We start from the raw sequence: 11375 nt of genomic DNA on the forward strand, positions 1-11375 counted from the left end.
AAAGACTTAAAACACCCAAAGGAAGAGACAGGTTAAGAAACTTACATAAAGTCACACAGCTAGTAAGTGAAAGAGCCTAACAGAGTTTGTATTTGTACATAACCATGCTATCATATTGCCCTAACAATCAGCCATTAGAAATGTAATAGATCACAGGATCCCATTCATAAATCAAGAATCATTAAAAACACAAACAAAAAAATCAAAACAAAGCCAAGGAGCCCTAGGGATAAATCTAACAAAAGAAAGTCATATTTTTGAAATTTCAAAACAAGACCAGACTGTTAGACTAAATATTACGTTATATACATGTTGATTCTCCAGATAACAAAAAACCGCAGGGGAGGAAAGGTGCAGCCTTATAACCAAAGAAAGTAAGCCTTGTCCTCCAGACAGTCTCCTCCACAGGTCAGAGAAATTCCCTGAAGCTAGAACTGCCAGGAGCTCCATTCACACGAAGAGCTCAAATCCAGGAACCTGGCTCAGCTACTTTGAGGAAAGGATGTAAAGAGATCCCAAAGAAAGGCACATCAAAGAATGAAGTGTTCTGCTTCACTGCCACCCAGGAACCAACGCAAGAGCGTGCCGGCCCAGCCAACATTCACCAAGGTGTGGTCAGTGCAACATTTGGCCACTGTTTTCCTGGTACGGATAGTTACAGGATTATAATTCTCTCGCTACCCAAAACTAAACGAGCTTTCCTGAGTTCCAGAGGGCCTGAGGGGACTTAGCAGATCAAACTGCCTCTATCACTTACCATTCACATCAACGTTGTTGAGCTGAAGTCAACCACAGATATTCTCCAATCCAGCTCTCCCTGTTTACAGATAAGGAAACTGAGGTTCATCCAGAACAGGCTTCTCTTCCCAAGTCACAAAATTATTTTAAGCCAGAAGCAGAGAGCTACTATCTTTCTTCCCCGTGTTTCCTGATGATGAGTCTGAATGTATATATTCAAGTTACCGCAGCCTATTTTTAATCCCCAATCTTCAGATACTCACCACCTACCACCCTCATGATTTTGCCCTATCTGTATGTTATTTCTACATTTTTCACTATGTATTTTCTTTAAATCTACTCATTTTTCACATATGTTACTTAGGGTCAGTCTAAGTAACAGTATCCATAAAATCATGAATGACCTATGCATTTTCCTAACACGAAAAATTTTCCTAAAAAGAAAAATGTATCTACTGCAATTACAATGTTTGTCTCTCAACCAAATAAAGTAAAACCAAATAATAAAGTATCCTTTGCATATTAGGAAAGATCCCCTGAGTGAATTCCAAGGAATTCTAAATTGTATCATGTTAACAGGTGTTACTGATGAAAGAATGCATGATCACATAAGCCCGGGGGAAGGTGACTAAAACAAAATTAAACAGTTTTGAATTTTTTCAATTGCAGACATCCCAGGACCTTTCATAACAATATACAACAAGACTTTCTAACAAGGGAATAGAGTACAGCATCTCCAAAATGTATCTGACCATGAAAGCCTTTCTTCTAGACAGGATGGGTATTGAAAACAGGCTCTATGCTGTATTAATTGTCAAAAAGTTAGTTTTTCTTTTTGAGGTCACAAATTATACAAATAGATATTGTAAATAATAATATACACTTATCCCTTATTAGCATAATCAAAATACTTTTATAGTGGTAAAAACGAAGAGGTAAGAAAACATTAATATTTCCTCTTGTCATTCTCAAAGAGTTGATCTCTCAGGAAAGGTAGCTCAGCTTGTCCTGAAACACCTGCAATGATAATGGGCATTCTAAAAGAATATAAATAACTTCTAACAAGTTATCCAAATCTTCTACATTATTAATAGTAGTTAGTGACACACAGGCTTTCCATTCAGGTTTGTATTTGTTGCTTTCGGAGGTTGTAGATGGAACTTCAAGAGCAACATGCCCATAACATCAGATTTGATCTATGGGTGTGACTCTGAGAAAATGTGTACCTGACTTACCACCCAGTCATCTTCTTTTTTTTCCCTTTCTTTTTCTCTCTCCTTGGTCCTTCCCCTCCTTTCTACCTCCTTTCCTTTTTCCCACACTCCCCCCTTCAACTGCGTTGATAAAAAACACTGACATTTTGTCTTCTTTAGGCATTCTTATCTTTAAGTGTTGGTGTTATCAGGGAGAAAATATCCCAGTTACTAAGCTAATGCTTTTTAAAATATTTTTTATCTGAGTATAGTTGACAGTGTTACGTTAGTTTCAGGCGTACAACACAGTGATTCAGCTTCTCTACACGTTACGCTCTGCTCACAGGTGTAGCTGCCATCTGTCACCATACCTGCTGCTGCAATTTCATTGACTATCTTCCCTCTGCCTTGTCTTTTATTCTGTAACTGGAAGCTTGTATCTCCCACTGCCCTTCACTTGTTTTGCCCATCCCCCTACCACCCTTCCCTCTGAACAAACCATCAATTTGTTCTCTGTCCTTATAGGTTTGATTCTGCTTTTTGTTTTAACGAATGCTTTAAAGCCAAAGTGCATGAGTATTTCTTTCAACTGCACTTTGAAATAAAATTAAGAACTACGACTCAAAGCAAACAAAATGCTAATACCCTTTCTTCAGTATTCATGTTAATGAAGTTGAGTATTAAGTTAATAGAGAAGGATGCTGATGTGTTAAGAAAGTGTTTCTTCATCTAACCATACACCAATTCACGGACCATTTTGAGTCTATTACTCTTAAATACAATTTCCCATTAACCGAAGTTTCAATATATTCTTTCTCCATACCTTACAGAGGTTATCAACTTATCAGGTGAATTTTTTTAAGACTTATTTATTTGAGAAATACAGAGTGCCCCTGCACACAAGCATGCAGGAGCAGGGGGAGGGGCATCTCGAGAGGAAACAAGCAGACTCCCCGCTGGGCGGATAAACCCTAGCCAAAAGCAAGAGTTGGATGCTTAATTGACTGAGCCACCCAAGTGGCCCTCAAGTGAATTTTTATTCTATAGAATATGTTCTGCTCTCTTGCTCAGAAATATTAGCTAGAAAGCTGAATTTTTCTGAGGTTCCTCACCAAACACTGGAGGTCAGCAAAAATTTAGGAAAATGATTCAGCTCTTGCAAGTGGACACATTTAACACTGATGCACTATAACATAATCAGCCTGAATAAGCTTAATCCTGTGGAACTTAAGGTAGGTAAAAACTGAGACTAAAAATGGTGTTTTCTCCTCTCTGGTTCTAAAATTGTACACTGTGCTACAATCATAATGAAGAAACAAATAGTATTTTACCCTTTTGATAAGGGAGATAAACAAGAGTTTGATTAGTATAAATAAAATTAAAAATATATATTCTTTATATAAGTGAGAACTGTTAAAATACACAACAGCAAAAGAGAAAATAGATATAATTAATAAATGTTTGATCCTTTAGGGAAATATTCCCCAAAGGGCTCTATTATTTTAGCAAACTTCTTTGTTACAGGTTTTAAGCAATTCAGTTTTCCAAATACTCATTTTTGTGTACTTTTAGACATCATAATATCTACTGAATAAAGTAAAGTTAGGTTTTAAGTCATCTTTTTTTTTTTTCCCCCATCATTTACTTCCTACTTGGCTCCCAAAATTCTATTTGAGGTCCTGGAAGATTTATCCAGTTAGAGCTGAAAACATTCAGACTTAAATGCCAGTTTGACCCAAGCAAAACCTCTTCCTGCCTCTTCAGTTTGTGTTCCGCTACTGCCTGACTTGCAAATGTGGGTATTTTGCATAAAGTCATTTATTACACTACTAGATACATCCCAGATATTCTTGAAGTACCTATTAGGTGAAATTGTTTTGCAGGATCCTCTATCCTGTGTGAGGTTTTTTTTCTAGTTACATATTTAATGATCATGATCTCTCTCTTTCTATACCCATTTCACATTCTCTTCATACAAAGTTTGCCCTCCAAAGCAAAAAATCCCTATAAAAGATCTTCATAGCCCTTCCTTAATCTAGGCAAAAAGGACCACACACATGTATCATCACAGGTTTACAAAACCACCATCTATTAGGGTCTCTTAAAGCCAACTCTACAAATTGCATGCTAGATCGAGCATGGCAAATGAGTTTCATTTCTTGTGCCATTACTAGTAAACTGGTGGTGGACCCTTAAAGGAAAGAGTGATGCTATTGATTAGCAATATCTGTAATGAATCTAGAAAGACAAAAAGGGATAGATGATCTATTTCTCCCCCTCACCCCCATTCCTGAGTTTATGCTAATCTTTCTTGATTATACCCATTCCCACACCATCTCCTATAAAAAAGAAACCAAATGAATGCAGATTTTCTTACTGACTTTACATCCTGATAGAACTGCAAGAGCAATAATGCCAACTCCCTTGGAAGTTCACCATACGCTTATTTAAGATAAATATAGGGGGCTGAGTATAACATATGGCTTACACTTTATACCCAATCAATGCTTTTTCAGCTTATGGACACCACTCTCCACTGTAAGTTCAACCTAAGCGGGAAAGTTGATTTGGGCACTGTCTGGGAAGAGAGTAAGCCAGAGCTTTATAAGGAAATATTCGATCATTTAAATGTCATAGAAGTTGTTATTGATCCCCTTGCTAGTTGCAGAAGTGGTAACCTACTCCATATACAATAGAAAAGTAAACTCAGTGGCTATAAACTCAAATCAGAAACACTGAGTTTTCTACTTCCTGCTTTTTGCACCCGCTTCCTAGGGGCACAGGCACGGCCGGTGTTTAGACTGAACATACCATTATTGTTCAGAGAAGTTTTACCTGTATCCTTTATGAAAATGTGGTAGCCTTTTTATTTGTTTGTTTGCTTGTTTGTTATTTGTTTCAGGGAGGGGCTGAGGTGTTTAGGAGTGGGCCCCTGCTCAATATTGGGGAAGAAGACTCTGTAATTCAGAGCTTGCACTCTCTGTCACAGCACTCACGAGCTCTGTGACCTTGAAACATTGGGGCGCCTGGCTGGCTCAGTCAGTGGAGCATACAACTTGATCTCGGGGCTGTGAGTATGAGCTCTACATTGGGTGTACAGATTACTTAAAAATAAAATCTTAAAAAAAAAGAAGAAGAAGAAGAAGTATCCTAATTTTTACAAAGGGGAAAAAAATTTCACCCAAAACACTGTGTATACTGCGTGGTACATGGTAAATGCTTAATAAATGCTACTTATTGATATTGTTGATAGGGAAATGGAAAGGGTGAGGAGAAAAAGAAAGAGGGAAGATCTGCTTGGCTTCTTTCAGAAGGTGTCTAGAATCCTGGTTGTCTAGATCACAGGGTTTGTGGATTTAAGGCTCAACAGGTGCTGCTATTCTTGGAGGCGTGATGGGGACTCATTGTTGCAGAGCAGGGAGGGGTGTGCAAAGGAAAGCTCTCAATAGTGAGCCTTCATTTGAATTATAGGAAAGCTTTTATCATTATTATGGAAGGAAGGGGGAAATGAGATGTTAGCATTTGCCCAAGGTTTAAAATGCCACTACAATTAACACATTAGCTCACGGATTATAGAGCTGATACTCACTCTGCAAGAGAAATGATTCCCTCAGATTTCTAAAAATAAACAAGGGCCACAAACCACCACACAGTAGTGTAGGGGATTACTTGGGAAAAACTGAAAAGTTCCTGAAATAGGAATTTCTGATAAATACAGCTTTTTTTATATATATAGATTTTATTTATTTATTTGACAGAGATCACAGGTAGGCAGAGAGGAAATGGGATCCCCGCTGAGCAGAGAGCCCAATGCGGGCTCGATCCCAGGACCCTGGGATCATGACGTGAGCCAAAGGCAGAGGCTTTAACCCACTGAGCCACCCAGGCACCCCAAATACAGCTTTTCTAAAGCTACAGCTCTCAGGCCTCTTTCTCTACAAGCGGTGTTTGTGCAAATCAGTAAAACAGCAGATGCAACCCTCTAACTGTCTTGTATAGATCTCATCTTAGAAACACACAGTGGGATTGTGGGGGTACCTGGCTGGCTCAATTGGAGAAAAAGCTGACTCTGGATCTTGGGGTCTTGAGTGCGAGCCCCACACTGAGTGTAGAGATTAAATAAAACTTAAAAAAAGAAAGAAAGAAAAACGCAGGGTGGGGGAAAAAGTCAGTGCAAAAACATATTCTATGTCCTAAGAAAATAAACTAACCCTTAAAAACATCAAGGGAAAATCAATGAAAAATACAAATAACTGAATTTTTTGAAATACATTTTTAAATCTTTCTTCTGTTGAGACTCACCTTTGGCAAAGGCTAAAAGACTTGCTTTGGGATTAAAAGTTGAACAGTCCATCACCTAAGCCAAAAAGAGAGATCCCTGGACTTTCTCTGACAACCTAGGATTTATGGACGCTTCATAAAATGGACATTTTTAGCACCACGCCTTCAAGTTCAGGTGACCATACAGCAGGTAAGAAACTAAAGGAGTCTGCAAACGAGATCTCCAAAATTATGGGTGTCCAGGTAAAACCGTATCTAGCATATAGCTTCCTCCTTAAGAGGAAAATACATTTTGTTTCTTTGGGGGAGGGGAGATTTTTTTAAAGTGTTCAATTTGGGACACAAAACAAAAGATGAGATGCAAGCCAGGAAAGGGAAGACAAAACTAAATAATTCTTTTTATAGTTTGTTTGGCTGCAAACAATCATTTTAATCCATAGGTAGAATACTCAGGTAAGATCTAACCGCTAACAAAGTTTAAATTAGGAGCACCTGGCTGGCTCAGTCTGTAGAGCATGCAACTCTTGATCTTGGGGTTTTGAGTTCAAGCCCCACATAGGGTATAGAAATTACTTAAAAAATAAAATCATTTTTTAAAAAAGTCAAAATTAAACACAGTTTAGAGAGACTTGCACTTTAGACCATGCACTGCCAGTGTTCTTTTAAAAACACTGCGGCACTAGTGTAATATGATTGAGATGAACACAAATCGTTAACACAGGAAGACAGTTTTGAGAAGTATCTCAGCTACTAAAATTTCAACATTTTTTTTTATTTCTTAACAATTGACACCTTATACTAATTGGCGATTGAGAGAAAAAAAATCCATAGTTGATGCTCAGCCCTCACATTAGATGACCTCAAAATGTACTTGGTGTTCTTCTATTAGAGTCCATGAATGAATCTTTCTGCAAAAATGCTTTAGATAAATTTTATAGCTCTTTATCATATATAATCTATTACAGGAAAATAGACACTCAAAATAACTTGGCATCAGAAAATCGTATTTAAAATTGCTTTTCTATGTGAACAATCTAATCTCATTTCTTGTTAAACCAAACACTGTAGCTCTTAAAAAAATAATAAAATAAAATAAAGTTTTCCAATAAAATTAGCTGCCCATCTAATTCCTTTGCTTTCAAGGAGGTGACCTGCCTCAGACTTTCATATCTTCAGACCTTCTTAAACTACAGCAGAGTTTCAACTCAGCACTTTAGCATGCTTTGTGATCTACACCTATTAAGTGGGAGGTCAAGAAGTAGGCCAGGCCAGAGACTAATTTTTGGCTTGAATTCCAACAGATGGCAATCTTACTTCATTTCGCCCTCTGCTCCCCAATTAAGAGCTCTGAACTTCTTTTGCAGGGGTTCAGTAAGCAGAATACATATTCACGTGTTCTCTCAAGTCACAGGTTCCTCCTTCCAACTGGCCTAGACTGATGCCTCAGAGAGATAGGTGGGTGTGTGACAAGAAACTCAAGTATAATCAGAATGTCCGCCTTCCAACAGAAGAGACTCCTGAACTAGTAAGGCTTTCCCTCTCCACCTAGATCTTCAAAAATGGGCAACAATAAGTAATCAATCCTTTCTTTGCCCATTGGCCTAGCCACAATGGGAGTGCTGTAGAAATACTTGAGAGCAAAGAGGGGGAAAATAAAGAGGGTAGAAAACCAACATTTTGAGGAGTAAAACTGCTGGAGAAGGAAGCAACCTAAAGGAGTCAGTTGGAGGCAACTGACCTCCACTGCAGTTAATTTATCTCCACAAGAAGATGCCGGGGAGTTAAGCACAGTACTGACATGTGCGAACTCCAGGCACTAGACTCAGCCTAAAATTCATCATCAGAAAGTGGTAATAATTGGGGACCACACATTTGAAATATACCACTAAAAAGGGAGGGCAGTCCTTGGAGGGCCACAACCACAACTGTGGACCTCTCCTCATGCCCAAGCTCAGGTTAATGCCACACTTGTCATCCGCTGAACCAAATAGGGGAACACATGGAAGACAACTGTATCCAAGAGCACTGTGTTATTTGCACCAGACAGATGCCTTTTTCACTGTTTTTAGTATCCACATGGCCTGTCAGGGAAGATGGACAGCAAACACAATTTGCACAGATTTGCTACATGAATGTTAGTGCTTTAAGATCTGGCCAGATTAGGTTTAGGAAGGGATCCAGGCCAGATCTGATTAATCCTGCTGGAATTACCAGGAATTACCCATTCCAGGAATGGGATTCTTCGCAGGAATTACCTCTTCCTTACCCAACCCTTTGTTTCCAGGAGGATTCACATTAGTCAAGGGAAATGTTGTTGGTAGCCTCCAAGCAGCCTTAGCTTTTTTTTTTTTCTTTAAGATTTATTTATTCATTTGACAGACAGAGATCACAAATAGGCAGAGAGGCAGGCAGAGATAGAGAAGGAAGCAGGCTCCCCACTGAGTGGACAGCCCGATGTGGGGCTCCATCCCAGGACCCTGGGACCATGACCCGAGCAGAAGACAGAGGCCTTAACCCACTGAGCCACCCAGGCGCCCCCAGCCTTAGCTTTTAAACAGGTTCCCACCTTGGGATGTTTACTCAAAAGAGTAGGCAAATATTTAGCTAAAACAGACTGATCACTTAGGCAGCTCTTACACTAGTTTAAACTTCCAAAAAGGATTTAAAACAATTCTCAAGAATTGAACCCAGGTCTTCCAGTGCAGAGAAATAAGGATTGAGGTAAAAACTGCAAGGGAGAATAGAAAATAATTTTTAGAACAAAAATAGTCTACATGTCATGAAAATTCTTCATTTCCTTTTGCAGTATAGATTCCTGGAAGAATGTGAGGGCAACTGAACCACTGTGTTCCAGTTTTCCAAATTAAGAAAATAAAATAGTTGTTTCCCTAACCTTCAAATTCAACTTCTGAAGGCTAAACTTAAGCTTTAAGAATCATACAGCAAAATAGGATACAGGTAAACTTCATTAATTTTTTTTCATCTGGTGTCCTGGTTTCTCATTTATTTCCATCTTCCTAGAACTACTGTAGAAAGAAAATTTAAAAGACCAGTATAAAAAAGATGGTTCCATTGATAACAAGCCCAGCTTATCAATGACATGTTAAAACTTGTAACCTCACTAATCATTTCAGCAGTGTGCCTCTATTATTATATTTAATATACTCTTCACCCTTAAAAATTTAACGAGTATCAGGATGCCTGGGTGGTTCAGTCAGTTAAACACCTGCCTTCAGCTCCGGTCACAATCCCACAGTCCTGGGATGGAGTCCTGCATCTAGCTCCTTGCTCAGCAGGGAGTTTGCCTCTCCCTCTGCCAGCTGCTCCCCTGCTTGTGCTCTCTCTCTCTCTCTCCCTCTGACAAGTAAATACATAAATACATAATAAATAAATAAATAAATAAATAAATAAAATTTAAAAAAAATTAACAAGTACCAATCCTGTTTTCCATTTGAGGAACTTCAAATGGAATGAAAAATGGAAAAAATATTTTTATTAGCATGAATATATAAGTAGAACTTCCCACCTCTCCTTCCTATATTTACCGATAGCCACCTGACAGGGTGATAATGATGCAACGGATTAGGGAAGAATGGGGGTAGAATGTTCCGGTTCCTTTTTCTAGTGTTACCTTGTTTTCAGGACTGACACATCCTTAGAGTTTACTACTCACAGAAAACATAGACAAACAGAAATGGTTATTATGGTGATTGAGAGAAGACTGGGCAACTGACCAACTGCCAGCAATTATTTTTATAGATTCCTTCCAAATCCCCGATATTCATGAGGAAATAGCATAAACAATAGAACAATATTATATTAATATATCCATGTGGTATCTTTAAGAGTAATTCCAGGTATTTCATGTCCTGTAATGAGGTGAAGTCTGGAATGCCCTTTCTGGTTCTCCCATTGCTCATTTTATTTATTTATTTATTTATTATTTTTTTTTTTTTACCGTGCCATTTGACAATAAAAGGAGAACCAGGTCAATTCTTAGGGGGTCTGTTTATTTATGAAATAACATTTAAGGAATGAATACCTGCTTATCACATAAAAGAATCGAGTTATTTGCTTAATCTATGAGGAAATGCAGTATGTTAAAATGCATGTATCTGGCATTTAGAAACAGATTTTTCTAGGAATTTAAAAGGCCCACAGAATCTCTTAATTTTGTTCAAAAACAAAAACAAAAACAAAACAAAACAAAACGGCGAAGCAGTTATAATTACACCATGGAGTTTTGCAATCGTTTCTTTTCTGTTTTCAGTCTTGATTTTAGGAACCAGAGTACAAAGAAGTGAATAGTGAGTTTGTTACAAAAACACTGTTCCCACCACCAAGTAAGTAAAACTGTTACTTAAAGAAAAAAGGTAGAGCTATTGGGCGGTTCCAAGAGTTAATCATGGAGACAATGACTGTTCAATTCCTTCCCTGGAAAAACTTTCAAATCCCCATCGCACCCATCTGCCAGCGGTTCAAAGGCTTCGTGGTGAAAGTACCCAACGTGAATACAACAGGGCCAAGGCTCGAAGCTCAGACCGCCGTTCTTACTGGGAGGAGTAGTTCCCGGGAGGAGGAGAAAGATCTCCGCGGTTACACAGGCCTCCCACCCTAACTGTCCCACGTGGTACCTGCGGGTCACCTGTCTCCACAGCCGCAGGACTCCGCCACCAGTTTCGGGAGAGGCGGCGGTCCCGTCTCTCTTGCGCTTTTTTTTTTTTTTTTTTAAACCCGGGGATGCCCTACGGAGCGATGCTCACAGCCTGGGCACTGCCAACCAACTACTTTTCTGGACCGACTGTAATTACTTTTGGAGGATAGATTCTCAGTTGTTTCCCCCGCCCAAGCCTGGCACGCGACCGCCCATCCACGCCCCCGGTCCCGTGCGCGCTCTTTCCCGACTTGGAACCCCGGGCCACGCGCGCGCACGCACCGCTCCTCTCCACCCTACCTCCCCCAGAGCCGAGCGCGCGCGCGCGCGCGCGCACAGCTGGGCCGCTCTAAGGTGGAGTTCTAAAGCAGTCGACCTCCCTTCCCAGCACCCAGGTGTGGAGGTCCACGTGCAGAGGTGCGAGAAATTGCTGACTCGGAGCGGGAGGCAGTGGGGGAGAAGAGATGCTGGTTTCAGAGTTAGCCCCCTCTGGAAACCGAGTCTTGAGT

The 11375-nt window shown here is 39.6% G+C and overlaps 1 long non-coding RNA gene across 4 annotated transcripts in view; it reads right to left on the minus strand.

Moving 5' to 3' along the window:
- Window positions 1-11138, minus strand: part of LOC116864117 — a 109312-nt gene extending 98174 nt beyond the window's left edge. For all 4 annotated transcript variants that reach the window (XR_004381948.1, XR_004381944.1, XR_004381946.1 and 1 more), the window contains exon 1: window positions 10847-11138. This is a non-coding gene — a long non-coding RNA (uncharacterized LOC116864117). The remainder of the gene's footprint in view (window positions 1-10846) is intronic.
- Window positions 11139-11375: the final 237 nt, after the last annotated feature.

This window comes from Lontra canadensis, unplaced genomic scaffold (assembly GCF_010015895.1).
Source record: "Lontra canadensis isolate GAN:19392208 unplaced genomic scaffold, GSC_riverotter_1.0 scaffold5, whole genome shotgun sequence".
Lineage (NCBI taxonomy): Eukaryota > Metazoa > Chordata > Mammalia > Carnivora > Mustelidae > Lontra > Lontra canadensis.